The following is a 20605-nucleotide window of genomic DNA, read 5'->3' as shown; positions in this document are numbered from 1 at the left end:
TGTGTGGTTTCTAACTATCCATCCCAAACTGCACACTGTCAGAGCTGCCGTTTAGGGAGTGGGCATCAGTACAGCACATGGGACACTGTGTAAGTGACCAGCGCTGTTAACAAACCCTGCATGCAGTTCACCTCACAGAGCCTTTGGTCAACTCGGTAAAGTCATGAGTTACAGGGTCCTGTAGGTATTGCATACACACATCCCTGGAAAGAGTAGACAGGGTCTGACCATCAGACAGTTATGGTCAGGGCTCTGGTAGCAATAGCGGGCAAAGTCCGGGAGAGAGCCTCAACCTGCCCTCCCCAAACACCACACATTCACACAGACACATGCGTTTACACACATTCATACATGCATTCACATACAGACACACATTCACACACACAGACACAGAGACACACACATTCATACATGCATTCACATATATAGACACATTCACACAAGACACACATTCACACACACATAAACACACATTCACACACATTCATACACACGTTCACACACATCCACACATTGACACACATGGATGCACATTGACACACATGCATATTCACGCACATTGACACACACATTGACACACATGAACATACATTGACACACATAGACAAACATTCACACATTCCCCCACACAGGCACATATACATTTACACACACAGACCCACACATTCTCTCTCTTTCTCGTTCTGGTTCTAGCTCTTCCTCTCCGGCAGATGCTCTCGGAAACAGGCCCCTTTCTGTCAGATGATGCTTCCCACAGGAGGCTTAGGGACGCTGGTATGGTTAGGGGATGAGCCGTCTGGAGTCAGACATCCCTAAATCCTACACCTGGGCCTCCAGCCCTGTGTCCTCGGCTACTATTTCTGACCCTCAGTACCTGTTCTGATACATGAGGGTGACGTATCCACTTACTTCACAGCGTTCTCACGAGATTTAAGGGAGATAGATGAGATCATGCCTGTGAAGGAGACACAGGTCTCTCTCTGGGGCCAGCACCTCACTCCCTTCCTATGAGGGGGTGTCTCAGTGGTGGCAGAGCCCATCTCCCTCTTTGGAAGGCTTGGCTCTGCCGTCGGACACACCTGCCCCAGACTCCAGGGGACCCTGAAGTGTTATTATCTCTGGCTACTGCAACAGCTCTACAAGAAAGCAGTGGCTGTGCTGCTCCTTTGGTGGCCAGTGCCCGGCTGGCATCAGTGGTGTAAGCTCCAAGTCTAGGGCCAGCCCACAGCGGGAGTGTCCAAATTTGGACCACTTTAGCAGCGTTACCATGGGTGTTATTCTTGAGTATATAGGCCCAGACCTGTTTTTTAGGCCTTTTAGAGTATCTGTGAGCAACCAAAGGTGTTTTTAGTAAATTCTTTTCCTGTTTAAATCAGTCAGAGTTCGTTTCTGTTGCTTGCATCTCAGAGCCCAGCCTGACAGAGTGTGTGAAGTGTTTGGCTAGGTGCTCCATAAACGTGAGCGATTGGAGATGACACGCACGCAAGCAGAAGGGACAGGCGCCCAGGGAGGGACCTGGGGGCACTATCACTTGCCCGGCTTCCAGACTGGGCAGGGTTGGGTTTATTTGTACAACTCAGAGCCAAGGGCTGGGGGAGTGGGAGGAGAAGCAGGAGAGACACGGGATGGTGTTCCTGATAAGTGACCCTAGATGGGAGCCACATAGTTTCCTACAGGATCTCAGTCACTGGTGATTCCCTTTACTCTACAGGTAAACAAGCCTATATCTATTGCTTGTGTTTATCATCTCAATCTCTGCTCAAACAAATCCCAGAGCACTGGGCTTCAGGAAAAATGCAGGGGTACGAGGAGGCCCACGAAGGCAGAGGACTCCTCTAAAAAGCATCTCCTAGAGCCTGTGGGATCAGACTGCTCCCTCTTCCTCTCTCCCCATGAGAGATACACATCACCTTTACCAGGAGGCCACATATAGTTGTTTGGTTTGGGGACTGCATAGAGGCACCAGCTGAAGGTATAAGTGGGGCTTTCCTGGGTCCCGGCTGGGCCCAGCAGAAGGAAGGAGCACCTTTTCTCTCCTTGCCAGGGACCATCCGTGGCCAAGGATCGTGTCCCTGTCCTGAGCACTCTTCTTCACCCCAGGCCCCTCCCCAAGTGCACTCTGCAGGACCACGGACTGTAGGCAGTGGACAATTCCATACAACAGAAACTCAATTCATCAGCAAGTTGCAAGAAAGAAGAAGGACGTGAAGACTTAGAGATTTTAAAAGACAGTCTAGCTTTTGTTGTTTGCATCCCCGTGGTACCCTTGAAAATGTCCCTCTGTCCTCTGTAATTCCTGCAAATTAAGAAGCTGGACTCACAGACTTGAGCAGATGCAGGCTTTACTCTCTCTCGGTGTCTTTGTCTCTCTCTCTCCAGGTCAGCCTCACGGTGAGAGCTGAGAGTGATTTCCTCGGTAGCTGCCATAACATATAAACACATCTCAGGGAGGGAACATCAACGTTTTTCTCCTAAGAGGGCGCAGCCCAGCTTCATATGAGCCAAGAATACATGACTGGATCACGAGCCTGGCCACGTGACTTGGACTCAGCTGCGTGTCACCCCAGTGACCCTGGTTCTGGTGCTGAGGGGCATTTGAGGCCTTCACTGGCTGACGGACATCACACAGCTCGCCTGTGTCCATGGGTGGGTCTCGCAGCTCCCGGCAAGGCAGCTGCCACAACTTCAGGTCCTGATGATTTCCACGCCTCCCTGCTGGGATATCAGTTTAGCCTCACCATCCTAGAAGCTTGTCTTTCTCCCCCTCATCCCTCAAATGGGCTCCTTCCCCTAAAGACACATCTTTCTCACATCCCCCCTCTCCACTACCAACCCCGGGAGGGCGCGGGGACAGCATGGGTGGGAAAGTGCAGAAGACCTTCGTTGGGGGAGAAGGTCTGGGCTCTCCAAGAAGGAAAAGTAGAGTCAAGGGGACAGGAGCCGTGGCTCTCAGTCATCCTCTGTTTAGAACTCAAGGGGGGTGGAGGATAGGATGTCTTGACCAAGCTGTTTATTAGTCACAGGCCTGGGGGCTGGGGATGAACTAGCCCCACTGATGAGCGAATATTTTTCTACTTGTCCTTGGACCTAAACCAAATCCAACATGGATTAGATGATGTTCTACTTAGAGACGTGGAAAGAGCCTCCATTATATATATATATATATATATATATATATATATATATATATATGCATTTATTTATTAAAATGTTTATTTATTTTGGCTGCTCTGGGCCTTAGTTGTGGCATGTGGGATCTTTGCTGTGGCATGCGGGCTCTTAGTTGAGGCAAGCATGCAGGATCTAGTTCCCTGACCAGGGATCAAACCCGGGTCCCCAGCATTGGGAGCGCAGAGTCTTCACCGCTGGACCACCAGGGAAGTCCTGAACCCCCATGATATATTCTTTTAACTGTTTATTTGTTTGAGTCAGGATGTGAATAAGGCCATACATATTGAATGGGTGACATCTTTTAAGTCTATATTAATCCATAGGTCCTCCCATCTCTCTTTTTTTAATTTGCAGCGTATTGATGAAATTGGGTTGTTTGTTTTATGCAGTTTTCCACTGTCTGGCTTTTACGGATTATCTGGACAAGGCTACCTCATGGGTGGTGCTGAATTCATCCACCGGAAGGGACAAAAGTCTTTCTTTTTGTGCTGTTAGTGGCCCAACGAGCAATGCCTGGAGCCATTCATTCACAGGGGTTGCAAAATGGTACTATTTTAATTTTACTATTCTTTCTTCATTTATTAGCTGGATTCTTTATTTCCTAGCAGGCCTATATCATTAATGAGAAATTTCCCCAGATCTACTCTCTGGCCTCAGTGGAACAATGTATATAGGAAACCCCCATCAGGCCCTATCACCCCCAACGCCAGCACACTCAGCTTTCCAGCCCAGGTGCTGGATTAAGAAAGAACCCAGGGCAGGAAAAGGGCTGGAGATCATCCAGTGTGTCCACCCAGCAGGAGGCACCATCCTCACACAAATCTGTCTGATTGGGTCTGAACAGCAAGGGGTCTTTGGCTTGCATCTTGCTCTCAGGGATCTTCCCGTCTGAGACACAAATACCGATTTTAAAAACAGTGGTGTGCGGGCTTCCCTGCTGGCGCAGTGGTTGGGAGTCCGCCTGCCGATGCAGTGGACACGGGTTCATGCCCCGGTCCGGGAAGATCCCACATGCCGCGGAGCGGCTGGGCCCGTGAGCCATGGCTGCTGAGCCTGCGCGTCCGGAGCCTGTGCGTCCGGAGCCTGTGCTCCGCAACGGGAGAGGCCACAGCAGTGAGAGGCCCGCGTACTGCAAAAACAACAACAACAACAAAAACAGTAGTGTGCTTTCTTATCATCATGGTGGATCATACTTGCGGGGAGGTCTGTCTGTACCCTTAGGATGGGGAAACTACACTCAACCCCCCTCCACTCATTCTGCTAAATACCAGGAATATGCAACCATGTGAGTAGCTGAATTCGGAGGTAACCGAAAGGAAGGGGTGGTGACATCATGCCATCAAAATACAAATTACTAATTCGTTCTCTATGGCTGTGAGTCTGTTTCTTTTTTTGTTATAGTCACTAGTTTGTTTTATTTTTTAGATTCCACATATAAGTGATAATATACAATATTTGTCTTTCTCTGTCTGACTTATTTCACTAAGGATTATACTCTCCAAGTCCATCCATGTTCCTGCAAATGGCAAAATTTCATTCTTTTTATGGCTGAGTAGTATTCCATTGTGTGTGTGTGTGTGTGTGTGTGTGTGTGTTTGTGTGTGTGTGTGTGTGTATCTCATCTTTTTTTATCCATTTATCTGGGAAGGGAGGATGGAGCAAGATAGGGGTGGGGTTTAAAAGGTACAAACTAGGGGCTTCCGGCTGCGCCCGTGAGCCATGGCTGCTGAGTCTGTGCGTCCGGAGCTCTGCAACAGGAGAGGCCACAACAGTGAGAGGCCCGCATACCGCAAAAAAAACCCAAAAACAACAAACAAAAAAACCCTGAAGCTCAGATACCTGACTAACTTTCCTAAGGTTTCAAAGGTAATGAGGCCTGAAGCTGTGATTCAAATACAGATCTTTAAACTGTAAAATTCAAACAAGTGTCCCTGGCCTCCGGGCTTATCCACGCATCACAGGAGCTGGCATCTCTCTGCAGGACGAGGCAAACGTACGGTCCATCCAGGAACTGATTTCTCTAACGGGAATCGGAGACTCTTATTTCAGCAGTTAAGCAAGACTTTGGGGGAAAGCCTTTAAAAGCAAGGTACTTGGGGCACAGTGTGGTGCGGTTTAACAGTCAAGAGTGAAAAATCCACAGACACGCGGCTTCAGCTCCAATCCCATCAATTACTTATGAGTGTGTGGTCACGGGCATTGGTACTGCTTAGCCTGTCTACGCCTCGGTGCCCTCACTGAGGAACAGGGATAATAAGAGCGCCTACCCCGTAGGGTTGCTCTGAGGTTGAAAAGTTTGCAGCACGGGACTTCCCTGCCAGTCCAGCGGTTAGGACTCCGCGCTTTCACTGCTGGGGGCACAGGTTCAATCTCTGGTTGGAGAACTAAGATCTGATGAGTCGCGTGGTGCGGCCAAAAAAAAAAAAAAAAAAAAAAAATGGCAGCATTAGCATCGCCTGGACCTTCATTAGAAGTGGAGATTCTAAGCCTCTCCTGGACCCACTGAGTCAGGAACAGCACCCGTCAGGGTTGCGGCAGCTGTCTTTTGAACACAACCTCTAAGCACCGATGATGTACCTTAAAGTACGAGAGCCCCTGGCTTAACACCTGCGAAGCACTTAGAATAACACCTGGGATATAGTAAGTGTTTAATAAATGTGAACCACTTATTAGTATTAGTCAGGGCATTCATTATCCCCAGCTCTGGGAGGGGAAGTTTGGCCCAGCTCTGGAGGAGAAAAGGCTGAGCACCATTTTCATGTTCAATAAACTTCCTGGGTTCCTGTGGACTGGTCTGTTTTGGTTTGTCCAACTGTAGAATTTCCAGCCCCCAGAACAGTGCTTGGGACACAGCCTGAAACTGACAATTATTTACCGTATGAACGTGGTGCTCACCTTCTCACTCTGTCTCATCTGTTCGTCTGGCCTTGAGAAGAGGAGAGGACATCGGGGCTGAGGAGTGGCCTTCAACCCCGCACGAAACACCCATCTCTCGGGAGCATTTTCTGCCTACCTGGGGCTTGGTTTCCATGCCCCCTTGTTTCTGTGAGTTAATTAGAGTGTGGCACGGGTGTGATTGTGTGTGTGGCAGGGGTATTACCAGGTCCTTGTGTTTCCATCACAATGTATCAATAAGAAAAAGACAGACAATTTAAGAGAAAAAACTGGATAGAAACCTTGCTCCCGTCTCAAAAAAGGATAGCTGCATGACCAAAAAACATGAAAAGGAGTTCAACATCATTGGTCTGTATGGAAATACATACTAAGACCACAATGTGATGCCACCGCACATCTGGATACGGAAAAGGATGAGAAATCCTGGGAGGAAGATGTGGAGTGATTGAACTCTCATACGTGGCGAGTGTGAGAATCAATGGATAAAGCCACTTGGGACAGCTGTTTGGAAATTTTGGTATTTCCACTCCTGGGTACAATATACGTGACAGAAATACATCCATATACTCTTCCGAAACACATGTAGTAGAAAGTTCATAGAAGCACTGTTTTTCATGGACCCCAACTGGAAACGACCCAAACAAAACTTTGTTAAGAGTGGAATGAGTAGATCAAGTGTCGTATAGTCACACAGTAGTATACTACACAGCAATGAGAATTAACGATCTACAATTATACTCAACAACCCGGAAGAATCTGATGAACATACTCTTAGGGGAAAGAAACCAGACATGAGAGAATATGTACCTACATTTGATTCCACTTATCCAAAGTTCAGTAACAGACAAAACTAAAGTAGCGGTTACCCTTGGGAGAGTAGTAACCAGAAGACAGCCTCAGGGGGCTTCTGAGGCGCTGATAGGATATGTTTGTCGGAATGCTGGTCACACAGATATGTTCAGTTTGTGAAAACTCATTGCAATGTACAGTTCTGATGAGTACACTTCTCCGCATGTTTATTTCTACAAAAAGTTAAACAACGTGAACGATCATGGAATGTCAGGTGGTTTGTGTATTTTACTGTTCCTGAGGGGGCAGCCCTGTAGAGGGGAAAGGCAGTCCAGAACCTAAGACCTGGACCCTGAGCTCAGGCCACTTAAGCATTCCAGGAATTAGTGTCCTTATCAGTAGATGACAAAGGAATCCAGACTTAAGAGAAGGAAATTGCCCGAAGTTCATAAGCGGTGGCTGGCACAGCCAGTGACCTTTCCTTGGCCACGTGCATGAAGGTAACCGAGGCCTGGGCCACCTGCTTTTAGAATCCATGAGATGATGTGTGCAGAGGGGCCTGTACAAGGTGGCACAGCAGGACTGTGTGGACTGCCATTGCCAGCATTCTCTGAGCCAGAGATACATCCATGTATTTCTCCATTACCTCCCAACTTCATGCTTATTCTTTCCAATGACGCACTCTCATTCTTTCTTGAAAGTGATTACAATTCCTAAATGAACACACAAAAGTAAATCTCTTCATTAACCAGAGAAAAAAATGTAGCACCTGAGTGGAACTTGCACCAGAATGCAGTAGAAGCACAGCATCATATTCCGGACTAATTACCCCTCTCTCTGCAGATGGATGTGTTCAGCACAGTGGTTGGGTGATGAGCTGCCTTGTTTAGGGCAGCTTTGCCAAAGGTGTTCTTCAGAATGCTAGTCCCATGAAATATTAAGTGGGGTCATGAGGTGACAATTCCATCCTCAAATGTATTTGGGGAACTGCTAGGTGAAATGTTATAAGGTGCATGTTTTTGCTGCAGGACTTCTCAGAGCCTTTACTATGCTAGTGGGCATAATGAATCACCAAGATGGGGATCAAGTAGATAGCATTTCTCTAACTTATTTGATTTTTCACCCCTTTTTGATTGGAAGGGCACCTTGTGAAAAGTGTTCCCTGGCACCCAAAATGAAAAACATTGACACAGACACAACTTCTGTCCAAGAGTTAGGGGATCTAGCTTACAGATTCATCTTAGTTATCAATCAGCAGGACACCTTGAGCAAGTCCCATTTTTCTTGGAGCCTCAGTTAATTGGAAGGAAAGGCCTTGAAAACCAAGGATATGGATTTGCTAGAGAGAGGGGAGTGGCGTTCTAACAATTATCTTACTACTTTTTAAACTTTTTTGCATTTAATACTGCAGCATTAGGCAATGGACTTGATTATTTATGCATGGGGCAAATGCTGTTGATAAGTAACCCCAATAGCTGTTACCTTCATTTCTTGCTAAAAGAATCCTGATTTTTCCTGTGCGGCATTGAGCCCTGTGATAGGGTGAATCCCATTCTTTGCTGTTTAAAAGTGGTCATGTGAAGATGTGATGGTTGGAGCTGTGGCAGCCATATTTTGAGCATAAGACAACAAGGATGAAAACCAGAAAGCTGAGGAGGCATAGAGTTAGGAGGGAAAGAGCCTGGGTCCTTGATGTCATCATTGAACTGCTGAACTAATATTTAAGCTACATTCCTCTAACTTCTTGTCAAATAAACCACAAGTGCCTGCATAGTTTTAGTTACCGTCAGTTTGATTTGCTTTTACTTGTACTCATACCTAAACTTACTGATAATATTTATGTCTTTGTACCTTTTATTATTCTATTTTCTCATTTGTAAGTGGTCCTCAGTTGTAAGATGCATTCATGATTAATTTATTAGTAAAGATGAGATCGGAGGCTCTGGTGTAATAACAGATAAAACCCTGAAATCTTAGTGACTTCACCCAATAGTAGCTATTCCTCACTCCATCGTAGTCCAATATGAGTTAGGTAACCCCACCCCAACTAGTAGCTATATTATCTGGAACACATGGTATATTAGGTTAAGCTAGGTTGCAATAACAAACCCTGAAATTTCAGAGGTTTATTTTTGGTTCATGTGAAGTCTGCTCCTGGGCTATTGGCTCTCAGGAGCAGTTCTCTTCCAAGCGGTGACTCAGGGATCCAGGCTGCATCTTACAGATACAGACTCCAGAATAGGTGATTTCCTGGTTGTTGAAGCCAGAAAGTAGAGTGTTGAGGGTCATGCACCAACCCTTAAATATTTTGGCCTGGAAGTGACGTCACTTCTCTTTACAGCGCATTGTCCCAACTTAACTTCAAGGGAAGCTGGAAGATGCAGAGATGCATATGGGTATTTGGTGAGCGTTAATCGTCCCTGGCACAATTTAATAACAGCTTGTTTAATAACCTTGTCTCTGCCTGAGAGCCTGAAATACGTTCAGTGGAGGCTGGGGGCAGGGAGAGGTGGAGAGGGATGCTTCCCCGATTCCACTGAATCCAGCTTGCAGAGGCCAGGCCAGGCATTAGGTTAAAGGTAGCACAAGGAAAGAGTCAGCTTAAGACCCCAAAGTCTGGTTCTAGTCTTTGGGCTCCTATCAGCTTTGGGCAATCTGCTTTCCTATGGGCTTGTCTAATCAGAAAAATAATGATTTTCACCCTGTTCTAGTCACTATGGATGTGTAATGTCATCCTAAAACAACAAACATTTACTATTGCTCACGGTTTCCCTGGGTCAGGATTGCAGGAGTGGCTGGCTGGGTGCTTCTGCCTCAGGCTCTCTTACCCGGTCACTGGAAGGCTTGACTGGGCTGAGGATCCACTTCCATGGTGGCTCACTCACACAGCTGGCAACATGGTGCTGGCCCGAGGTCTCAGCCCCTCTCCACATGGGCCTTTCCACAGGTCTGCTTGGGCTTCCCCTTGGCCTGCGGCTGGCTTCCCCCAGACCAGATGATCCCACCAGCCAAGATGGAAGCTTCATGCCTTTAAGACCTGGCTTCGGAAGTCATACATCAAGACTCCACCACATTCTGTGTGTCACACGTGCCCACCCTGACTCAGTGTCAGAGGGGACTACACTAGGGGTGGATACCAGGAGGTGAAATAGTGGAGAACCATCAGGAAGGCTGGCTTCCCAAACCCTATCTCTAAATTCTGACATTCTTTGTCTATGATGCAGCAATACCCCTCCCTGCAAGGAAAGTGCAGATAAGACCAGATCCTCCTGAGGTCTCCTAAAATGCTCCTGGCGCTCTAGGATGAGACAGTTTCTGGAACAAAAACTTTAAGAGTAAACACATTTTCTACTTAATTCTTTCAAGAACTCTGCAGCTGATGCTATATTGATTATTCCCATTTCACAGATTGGGACACTGAGGCCCAGAGAGGTTGAACTTGCCTAAGGCCATGGTCAGCATATGCTGAGTCAGATTTCACACCCAGAGCCTATGTCATCAATACCTCCTGGAGCCAGGCTCAGCCCCAGAGGAGTGGACAGTGGCCCTGCCTCTCCCCCTCCACCGCCCCCAACCTTGAGCCCAAGTTTCCCTCTGTAGCATGGAGGTAGGGCACTAATGTCGCCTCTCTGGGGAAGCACTTGGCAGTGTCCAGGCAGCTGCTTTTCCCCACTCCCCATAGTGCCCAATTCTTCCTGCAGGGCTCCCACCCCGTCTGGAAGAACTTGCACCCCAAGAACTTGCTTGGAAACTGCAAGTCCCTTCGTCCTTTTAATATTTCTCATGCACGTTGAGCTAATGGTGTTAGTGCCAGAAGAAAGCAGTGTGTCCCTGATTAGGGGAGTGACAACGGAGTCTGATAAGTCAGAACATGGAGTGATTTCTTTGTGAGCTGACACATTAGGGCTTAGCTGTACAACTGCCTTTTTCTTTAACTGCCAGCAGCAAGTAAAAAAGCTCCTGACCACAGGTTTATTAAATGTCGTGGACTTAGATGATTTAAAGTTCATGCTTCTGTTCCTGATCTGTCTATTGTCAAGAAGCCTGAACAAAGACTTAACCCATCTCAGCAATTTGCCTGCATTTGAATGAGATGAATGAGCGGTTTCTCAGGCTTTGGGCTCTGAGGACAAGAGGGGGACCCATGAGCCTGGGCCAGCATTCAAAGGTGCTGCCATCCCCTGCGGGTGGGGGGAGGTGGGAACCGGGAGAAACTCCGGATGCCCTGATTCAGTGCGTGTCCCCGGAGGGCTTGGTGTGATCAGTCTTGGGTGTGTCTGTGTGTGTGGTTGCCACGAGTGGGGTGTGGGACACCATACGTGTGGGACCATGTACCCGGGGGTGGCGTGTGTAACGGTGGGCAGCTGGGAAGGTCCTGGTTGAGAGTACAGGCCCTGAAGACTCGCTAGACTATTGGGTGTACGTGTACAGCTGGGAACCTCAGTGGGTTTCCTCATCTGTGAAATCAAGTTGATAACAACAAGGGCACCGACCTGCAAGGTTCTTGTGAAGATTACATGGGGTAACACCTGCAGAGCCCTTCGAACACTGCCTGACATACGGTAAGCACTTACAATGACGCCTACTTTTATTTCCTGTTTACTTTTATTTTGGGTGTGCATCTGTGTGGACTCCCGTTTGGGGTGTGTGTGTTTATGTGCACCTGTGTTCAGCGTGTGTGTATGCATACGTAAGGGCATCCCCACGGAGGTATGCATGGAACCTCTGGAGTTAAAGACAATGGACTCCCCCTTCCCAGGCAGAATGTGGAACCCACGCCTTTCAGTTGAAGAGCCCACCTGGCCCTGGGGGGCTAAGGAAAGTTCTCCCAGCGCTGCAGAGGCCTCCTTTGCCAGGGGTTGGGGAGGGGAGGACAGGCGGGTAACTGGATGAACTGAAAGTTAGAGGCAGAGAATCAAAGTCTTTCCATCAGTGAAATTAAACTCATATAGCTGAATGGAGCTCCAAGGAGCCAGCATTAACTCTGGCTGATTTTACTCTAATTTTTGTACATTAGCAAACTGGGAGGGTTTGCTAGTTCATCACACTGCAAGCCCCTCTCCACCTACCACCCGGCCCGGCCACCGGCTCTGTGCCATCAGTGCTCCCTGGGGCCTGGGCACTTCAGGGATGCAGAGTCAGCCAAGCATGATGCTGCTGGGACTGCCCTGGGCCACCCGCCTGGCTGCCGTGTCTGACTTACGGCCCTATGAGCAAGCTGGCAGTTCAGCTCCATGGAAGGATTCAGGCTACGTTTTGCAGATAAGTGGGATGACTTAATCAGAGCCCTGGGGTTAGCCTTTCCCCTTTGGGGTTATAGTTGAGTGTGCCAGGGCGTGGCTTCATGGAAGGGAACACTTCCTGACAGTCCCAGTAACGCTCACCCAGCAGGGATGGTGTCAGGAGTGTTCCCATGTCCCCACTTCTGCACCTGGCTTCACGCCCCTCACAGCAATTCAGTCATGGCTTCTTCCATGCATCCAGCTGTCTTTATCCTCTACACCTGGGAATGACACACTGCCCCCTCATCCTCCCAGCAGTGGGGGTGGAGCATCACATATCCTGGGCCCCTTATAACTGATGTCCTACTTTGGGGATGAGGCAGACAGCTGGGAAAGCCAAGAAGGGTGATGTCACCTGGGCCGTGACCCTGGCAGCTTGGTATACCGGAAGGAACCTGGCCCAGGGCGGGAGCTGGGGGTGAGGCCCTGTTTCTTTACCTGCAGATGGAAGGGCTTCAACTAGATCAGTGGTTCAGAGACTCTGGAGAGCACGACATTCACCCAGAGAATGTGTTACAGGTTCACCCCCAGACGCTGACGTTCTAGTTCAGAAGGTGTGGGCTGGGCTGGGCTCTCGTCTGTAGCGGGCATCTCAGGTGATTTCATGCATGTGTCCTATAGATGGTGACTAAGGTCCCTCCCTGCCCTTACACTCAGGGGCCTTCCAGCCTTTGGTGGACCAGAGCACAAGGGCCATCTCTCGCTTGGGGACGTGTGAGGGCGGTGGTTTTTACTGTGCTACTGAAGGCAGTTGACGTCACATGCCGCACCCCCTCCCAGGGTGTGCAGTTCTGGGAAGATTAAACAGCTACAGATCTGCCCCTTCCTGTCGAAAGCACATCAGGGTGGATAGCTGACCCTCCAGGAGCTCAGGCAAAAACTTTGGCACAATCCCAACTCACCTTTTTTTACATCCCACATCCAGTCTGTCAGGAAATCCTGCGAGCTCCACTTTAATGTGACGGCATCCCACTGTCTATGGCTGCCCGACTGTCTCTTTTTTGGACAACAGCTTCCTAACTGGTCTCCCTTTCTGGTTTATTGCCCACACAGCAGCCAGAGGGATCCTTTTAAAGCATGTCACTCATCTGTGCAAAATCTTCCAGGGGCTTCATACCACACCCCAAATAAAATCCCGAGTCTTTATCTTGCTTACATCAGCTGGCCCCCACTACTTGCCTGACCTCGTCTCCTACCACTCTCCTTTTTACTCCCTCTGTTCCAGTCACGGCCTCCTCAGTCTCCTCGCTGTTCCTTGAATACACCGAACCTGCTCCCACCTCAGGGCATTTGCACTGGCTGTTCCCTCTGCCTGGAATGCTCTATCCCCATATGTCTGCATGGTTTGCTCCCTTGCTTCGTTCAGGTCTATCTCAAATGGCAATCAGAGAGTTCTGTTCTTCTTTGATGAATCTTTGTAAACTAATATCCCCTGCAGGTGTTATTCCCTCAAGCAGCTTTATTGTGTGTGTGTGTGTGTGTGTGTGTGTGTGTGTGTGTGTGCATTTACTGGTTTATTTGCTTAAAGCATTTTACCATCCAGGAGAATGTAAGTTCCTTGAAGGCAGAGGGGTAGATTGTTTTCTTCTCTGTTCCCAAAGCCTAAAACATCACCCAGCAGGCAGTAGGCTCTCAAAATACTCATGATGAATAAATGAAATGAGTGAGTGGATGGCTGAGTGAAGTGACAGTGCCTCAGGCATAACCCTAAACCTTGTCTGATTTTTTAAACAAGCAAATTAGTCATGAGCTTTGTAATTTCCAATATATTATTAACAAGTTATGAGCAATATCCTCACCCTTGGCCTCAGTGATTGGCATGAGCTGGCTGCTGCCGGCTGCTCGTGTGACATCAGCGTGGGTAGCTGGGGCCGTGCAAATGCTCAGTCTCTGATTTGAAGGGAGCTCCTGAAATAGCACCTTCCTGTTCAGGATGGATTCATTCTCCCCACACAGCAGGCATGACTCCCCAGCCCTGACCAGGGCCTGGCCATGTGGGATTCTCCACTTAGACCTCCTGCGTTGTGCAGTGGGGAAGTGACACGTTGCCTTCCGCAGGTCCCTCGCATTTCAAAGATCTATCATATTTAGTGTATTAGTTTGTTAGGGCTACCGTAACAACATACCACAGACTAGGCGACTTAAATAACAGACAATTCTGGAGGCTGGAAGTCCGAGATCAAGGTGTCGGCAGGTATCTTCTAAACCTCTCTCCCTGGCTTAGAGATGGCCAGCGTCTCCCTATGTCTTTACGTGGTCTTCCTTCTCTGCGTGTCTGCGTCCCAATTACCTCTTCTTATCAGGCCACCAGTCAGACTGGATTAGGGTCCACCCCAAAGACCTCATTTTAATTAATTACCTCTTATACAACCCTATTTCCACATACAGTCACAGTCTGAAGTACTGGGGGTTAGGGTTTCAACACATGAATTTTTTGCGGGAGGGTGCAAATTCAGTTTATAACAACGTTATAACATTTAACTATTTCCTTTTAACTCTTTACGGAAATTTCCTAAATAATCAGTTTTAAAGTAAGTTGCTAACATGGGTTTAATAGCGTCTCATGATGCCTATGATTGTCATTCCCATTTTACAGAAGAGGGGACTGAGAAGGTAGGTGCCTTGGGCCGAGGCCACACAGTGAGGTTAGCGATGGGACCAGGACTGGACCCCCAGCACAGTGCTCCTTTCAGCGCCCAGTCACCTCCTGTCCTCGTGATAAAAGGCAGCAAATCGACATGAAGTATTAATTAATGAACCCAGTGCTGCCATTTTCCAACTTGTGTTCTAGAACCCTCTGGAGGAGACAGCTGGCAGGGAGGGGTCTTTTGTGCTCTTGAGTCTCTAATGAGTCTAATTGCTCTGCCTGGCACACTGTGTGCCTCTAGTTGGCTTACTACGGAGCGGGGCAGTGAGAGGAAGGTGGGGTAAAAAAATCAGCAGAGTAACTAAGCTGGCAGCCTCCCAAGGGCACAGTTCTGTTCCCAGAGATTCCATCTCCAGCGCTCGAGGGAAGCCGGAGTGCCACCAGGAGGGAGAGGACACTTCAGGGATGGAATCCTCCCACCCGCCCACTAGCGTTTTCATCTGGTGAGGGACAACGATTCCACACCAGGGATGAGCACATACCTGCACAGGTGATCCTTTGGAAACCTGAGCTAGGTGAGCAGCAGGGTGCAAGAGGGTGAGGCCGCCAGTCCAAAAGGCTGAATGTACTTCCGCAGGCCTACCTGCTCCTCCTGGGTAGATGGGGCCAACCTTCTGGGTGTGTCATGTTCCTACAGCGTTCTCCCGGACACCAGACGATTCTACCCTCTCCTGACCCCCTTTCCTCCTTCCTTGAATGAGACTGTCATGCCTGGAGCCATCTTGTGTCCATGAGACTCTAAGCAATAGGGATGAGAGCCAGCTCGTGTGGATGGTAGAAAAGGCCTGGGTCTCTGATGACACGATTGAGCAGCTAAGTCAATACCAGCAACACCTATCCCTGGATTACTTGATATTTAAGAAAAATAATCTCCTTTTAATTTAAGCTATCTGATTGGGTTGCCTGTTAATTGCAGCTGAATGCATTTCTAATGATACATTTGGTGAGTCCAAAACAGGCTGTCTCTAAGGATCAGCCTATAAGAGCCACCATATCTTCAGGGATTCCCCACCTGGTTATTAAGTGGAATGGATGGAAGTGGCTTCAAAGATGTGGCGTTTGGGCAGGTCCCTATCGGCCACAGGGCTTCTCTCCCTGTCCCTTCCTTTCTGTCAGGTGAGAGGTGGCCCTGGCCCTCAGGAAACTGAGTATTCTTAGATTCTTGCCATCTTTGTGCTGGGCTCTGCCCTAGACTCAAGGGTTGACCTTTTTCCAACCTGGAAAAAGCGTGGGAAAGATCATTCCCCTGGACTCAACCCTTGGCATCTCTGCATTGTCTTCCATCTCTCCTCAGCCTCACTTCTTTCCAGGTCATTCCGGGAAATATTAAACACACAATCAGCCCACCATACTGTGTACAAGGAAAGACCACAAAACAAAATTAACAAGAACCTCAGGAGAGAGAAATCTCGGAGCATGACCCAGAGTAACGATTTTTCATATTTTCTAGTAATCCGTTTATATCTTCCCAGCCAATCTCTGAAAGAGAGATTTTAATGCCATTTTGTAGGTGAGGACTGTACCTGGATGCAGTTGGCAAATCATGGGTGCCGAGCAAAGCTTCAGAGCTGGGCTTTGTTGTTTGGTGTCGTGCTAACCTCATAACCCTGCTCTATGGTGACCCTAGGGTCTTTAATGGGGAAGGAGGTGGGGGGGCTATGAAGGAGGGGCTTCCTGGAACCCCAATCCTGGCTGTAAACAGAGCAGCTCCTTTTATCTGTTTTTATACATTAGGGATGAGGTTTCTGGATGTTGGCTGCACCCAGGGAACTCTCAGCTAAACAATAGTGGTAACTAAACCTGCAGGGCTCTTAACCATTCGTTATAAGCAATTTCACCACCACATGAGTTTGGGGCAATACTCTTATTCTCCCCATTTTTTTCTGGAAACCGAGGCTCAGAGAAGTGAGGTATCTTAACCAAAGTAACACAGCTTTCAAGTGGTAAAATGGGGTTCAATTGCAGGTCTTCTGTTCCAAGTCCCCTGGAGGTGATGGCTCCCCCTTGTGGAGCCCCCAGGATATGACAGTCATAGAGATCTTGGACTTGGGAAGCACTGGGCCAGATGGGAGAGGGACAATCTGAAAGCGGGGAGGAGACCCAAGCCCTACTTTGGGGGAGTCCAGGGACTTCTGAAAGGGTCAGAGAGACCAGAAAGTCCCTCAGAAAGAAAGGGATGTTGCATCAGGAAAGGCTGTGTCTGTGGCAGCCCTGTGCAGCTGCTTGCCCGAAAGAATGCTCGTGGCAGAGGTGGGACAGTCACCCTGACAGCTTCTTGAATGAGGTGAGCCTGGCCAGTTTTTGAAAGAGGGGAGAAAATAGAGAACAGCACCCGGGGGGTGGAAGGAGGGCTAGGAATAAAGATTTCTGCCCAAGAAGAGCTCTGGAGAAGTTTGCCCCCGGCGGGCCACCTGCTCCCGCTGCAGAGTTCTGCTACATTTGGATCTCTGCTCCCCCTCAGCTCTTCTCTTGGCAGCACGAGAGCTGTCCGTTCACCCCCGGAGCCAGCCCAACCTTAGGCTCAGTGGAGCGAAGACAAGGACAAGCAGCAAGCCACCTATGTCCATCACAGCTGCACGGCCGGCTCCAGCTGGCTGCGGAGGACACCTTGGCGGGGAGTGCAGAGGGCTGGGCAGAAGCTGGGATTACGGCTGCACTCCTAGCTCCCCCATCACTTGGGAGCCCTGTCCCCCCCATCAGACTGGGAGCTCCCTGGGGGCAGGGGCTGTGTCTCCCCCATCAGGACAAGGATTCTCTGGGCACAGAGTGGTGGGAAGGGTGGCCTTGTCACTCTGGGGTCTGCACTGCCTCCATCATGCTGTGGTTTAAGGCAGTGGTCCCCAACCTTTTTTGGCACCAGGGACTGGTTTCGTGGAAGACAATTTTTCCACGGACGGGGGGTGGGGGTGGGATGGTTCAGAAGTAATAATGAGCGATGCGGAGCGGCAGATGAAGCTTCGCTTGCTCGCCTGCCCGTGGCTCACATCCTGCTGTGCGGCCCAGTTGGCGGCGGGGGGCGGGGGGGGGCGGGGACCCCTGGTTTAAGGGACTAGTTGCCGGCAGACTGTTTTTGCTCAAGTCTTCTTTCCTAAAAACAGTCTTAGAAAAACCCAAGATTTTCATCTTCCCTTCCTCACTCCCACTCTGAATTTCTTGGTGGGACAGGTGGGAACACCATCCTCAGTCTCACGCTCTAATTGGCCTATTAGCATGGGCTACTGCCAGTCAATGGAAGCCAGGGATCGGCCCAGGTTCAGCCATAGGGGTTCTGGGTAATGTAGTTCCCTGCCTCTTCCCTGCCCCCACTAGAAGGAAATGGTTTCAAATCTCAAAGTAGCTTCTGTGAGGAGGAAAGCCTTCTCCTTTCTTCAGAACTGGTGGGAGTAGTTCGGAACCATTTTTCTTTATAGCCTGGCACCGTTTTAGTGATTTTCTGAAAGAGTAGGCTGCTTTGATACAGACCTGCAGTGCTGATTTTGATAAGACTCTGTCCCCTCTCTGCTGGCAGAAGTTGCAGTTTCCCTGTTGGGTGGGGCGGGGGCAGGTTGGGCGAGTGGGATTTTAAGTGGCTGCTGGTGCCTTAGTGCTACAGAGGCACACCACAGAGCTTGGTTCCCACATAGCGGTCCAGGCTGGTGTTTATTCATTCACGATCAAGTTCTACCAGCCTGCAAAGAAATGAGAAAATAAGAAATATGTAACTTGTTTGTCTTAAAGTTTAATGTATTTAAAGGATTGTCTTTGGGCTTGTTTTTCTACTTTTTGATGTAAAAACATGTGGGGACATGGTGATGGCTCAGTGGGGAGGGGAAGGGGCTTCCCCTGGGATTGCTTGTGTATTGGGGATATTCATAAATGCGGTGTTCATAAGTCAAGATACGCTGTTAGTTATCTTCAAATTCTTAATCATCTTTGCTGAAGAAAGGGAGAGGCGGGGATAATATAGGGAGTCATTCAATAATGGAAGTGAAGCAAGGAAGGGAAATAATGTTTATTGAGGACTAATTCAGAAAGGATAATTGACTTGCCCAGGGTCACCCTGACAGTTAATAATGTGGGTCTGGGACTAGAATCTGCATCTCCTAATGCCTAGTCTAGTGCTTTTTCGAGTGCACTATATGGGTCATAGTAACACCAATTATGATGATAGTGAACAACTGCAGAGCACACAGTAAGCCCTTCACAGGCAGTATCTCCCTTCGTTCTCGCGGCAGCCCTGAGGGTTCGCCTATTTACAGATGGATGATTCAAGCCTGTTTTTAGTTCAATTTAAGACATATTCACCAAGTGCCCACCAAGTTCCATCCCAGGTACCAAACTAGGGACAGGAAATTGAGCATTAATGACAGATCCTGTCTGTAAACAGTTCAATGTGGCAACGTGCATAACGGGATGATTTCAGTAAAACGTGGCAAGTCCCAGGAGAGATTTATACTTAAGGGGAGTGTGAAAGCCCACGGGGGCAGGAGGCCAGACTTCAGAGGTGGGGAGGGGACAGGGAGCTGTTCATGGAGGGCTTCCTGGAGGAGACGCTGGCTGAGCCATGTCTTCCACAGGGAGGAGTTGAGGGCCAGAAGGAGAAGAGGGAGTGGAGATGGGGGGGCTCTGGCATAAGGACTGGCGTGGCCAAGCCCATGCAGTGTGGCAGCAGTACCATGGGCAGAGGCATGGGAAGTAGGAGGACCCAGGAGAGGCGGGGAGGACGGTTAAACAGGCTTGAGTGTCATCCTACGGAGAGTGGGGAGCCATAGAAGGTTTTTAAACAAGGAAGTGACATGATCGCATTCATAAATTACCAGGCGCTCTGTGGCAGCAGAGGAGGAATTAGAAGGAAGGGGCAGTGGGGGCACACTGGGGGCAGGGAGAGCTGGCAGGGGCCTTCGATTCCAGACCAGCAGTGATGTACCCTGGGACCCTGGGGATGGAGAGGGGGCAGGTTCAGGGATGCTTAGGAAATGGGATCGCAGGAACTGGGGGATTGGTTGGTTGTGGGGAGGAAGGGCTGGGGGGGGGGGTCTAGGTTTCTCACCTGGATAACTGGATGGCTGGTAGGGCTGAGATGGGACTTCATAGGAGATTAAGTGGGTGCTCAGGGTGGACATGATGAATTTGAGTAGCTTCTAGAACCCATCACACACACACACCCCAACTTCTGTAAGTCCAGCTCTGCTTCCTGCTCTACAGCCAGACATGTGGGTCAGAGAAGGGGCAGATGGGTGTGCCTCTGGGACCTGGGGAGCCCAGGAAGAGTGGAGCCCACTGGGCATTACCAGGGACCTAGGTATTTGCGGGAAAAAGGTAGACCTTGCCTCTGCCCTGAGCTCTGGCCCAAAGGACAGTGAAGAGATGTCTGACTCCCACTCCCACCATGTGCACAGAGCCTCATGAAGGGCCCTGACAGAAGATACTTTTCCTGGCCTTATTTCTCACCTGCGGGGGAGACAGCGGGGAAGTGGGTCATTTAATGCCTGCGTCAGGCTTTGGGGGCCTTCTTCTCTCTCCTGTGGTAACTCAGTAGAGCGGTATTTGAAATAATCATGACACGTCATTCATTGGTTTTTGCCAGCGAATGCGTTGTTTATCCTTGTCCTCTGTGCGGTGCTAGACGAAAACATACAGAGACTCATGAGACAGGCCCTGCCCTCCAGGATCTCACAGGCCTTCAGGCGAGACAAGCGAGTGACGACCTCTGTGATCAGGTGGGCATTGCTCCTGTAGAGGTACCTTCAGATACTCACTTCATGGGTGTTCTTGAGGCGGAGGGGGTCTTGAAGTGTGCTAAAAAGTACAGGCTCTGAAACCACATGGCTGTGGTTGGATA

Source organism: Aethalodelphis obliquidens, unplaced genomic scaffold (genome assembly GCF_003676395.1).
Source record: "Aethalodelphis obliquidens isolate GAN/ISIS:26980383/991018 unplaced genomic scaffold, ASM367639v1 scaffold31, whole genome shotgun sequence".
In the NCBI taxonomy this organism is placed as follows: Eukaryota; Metazoa; Chordata; class Mammalia; order Artiodactyla; family Delphinidae; genus Aethalodelphis; species Aethalodelphis obliquidens.
Note: the sequence above shows the minus strand (reverse complement) of the source record.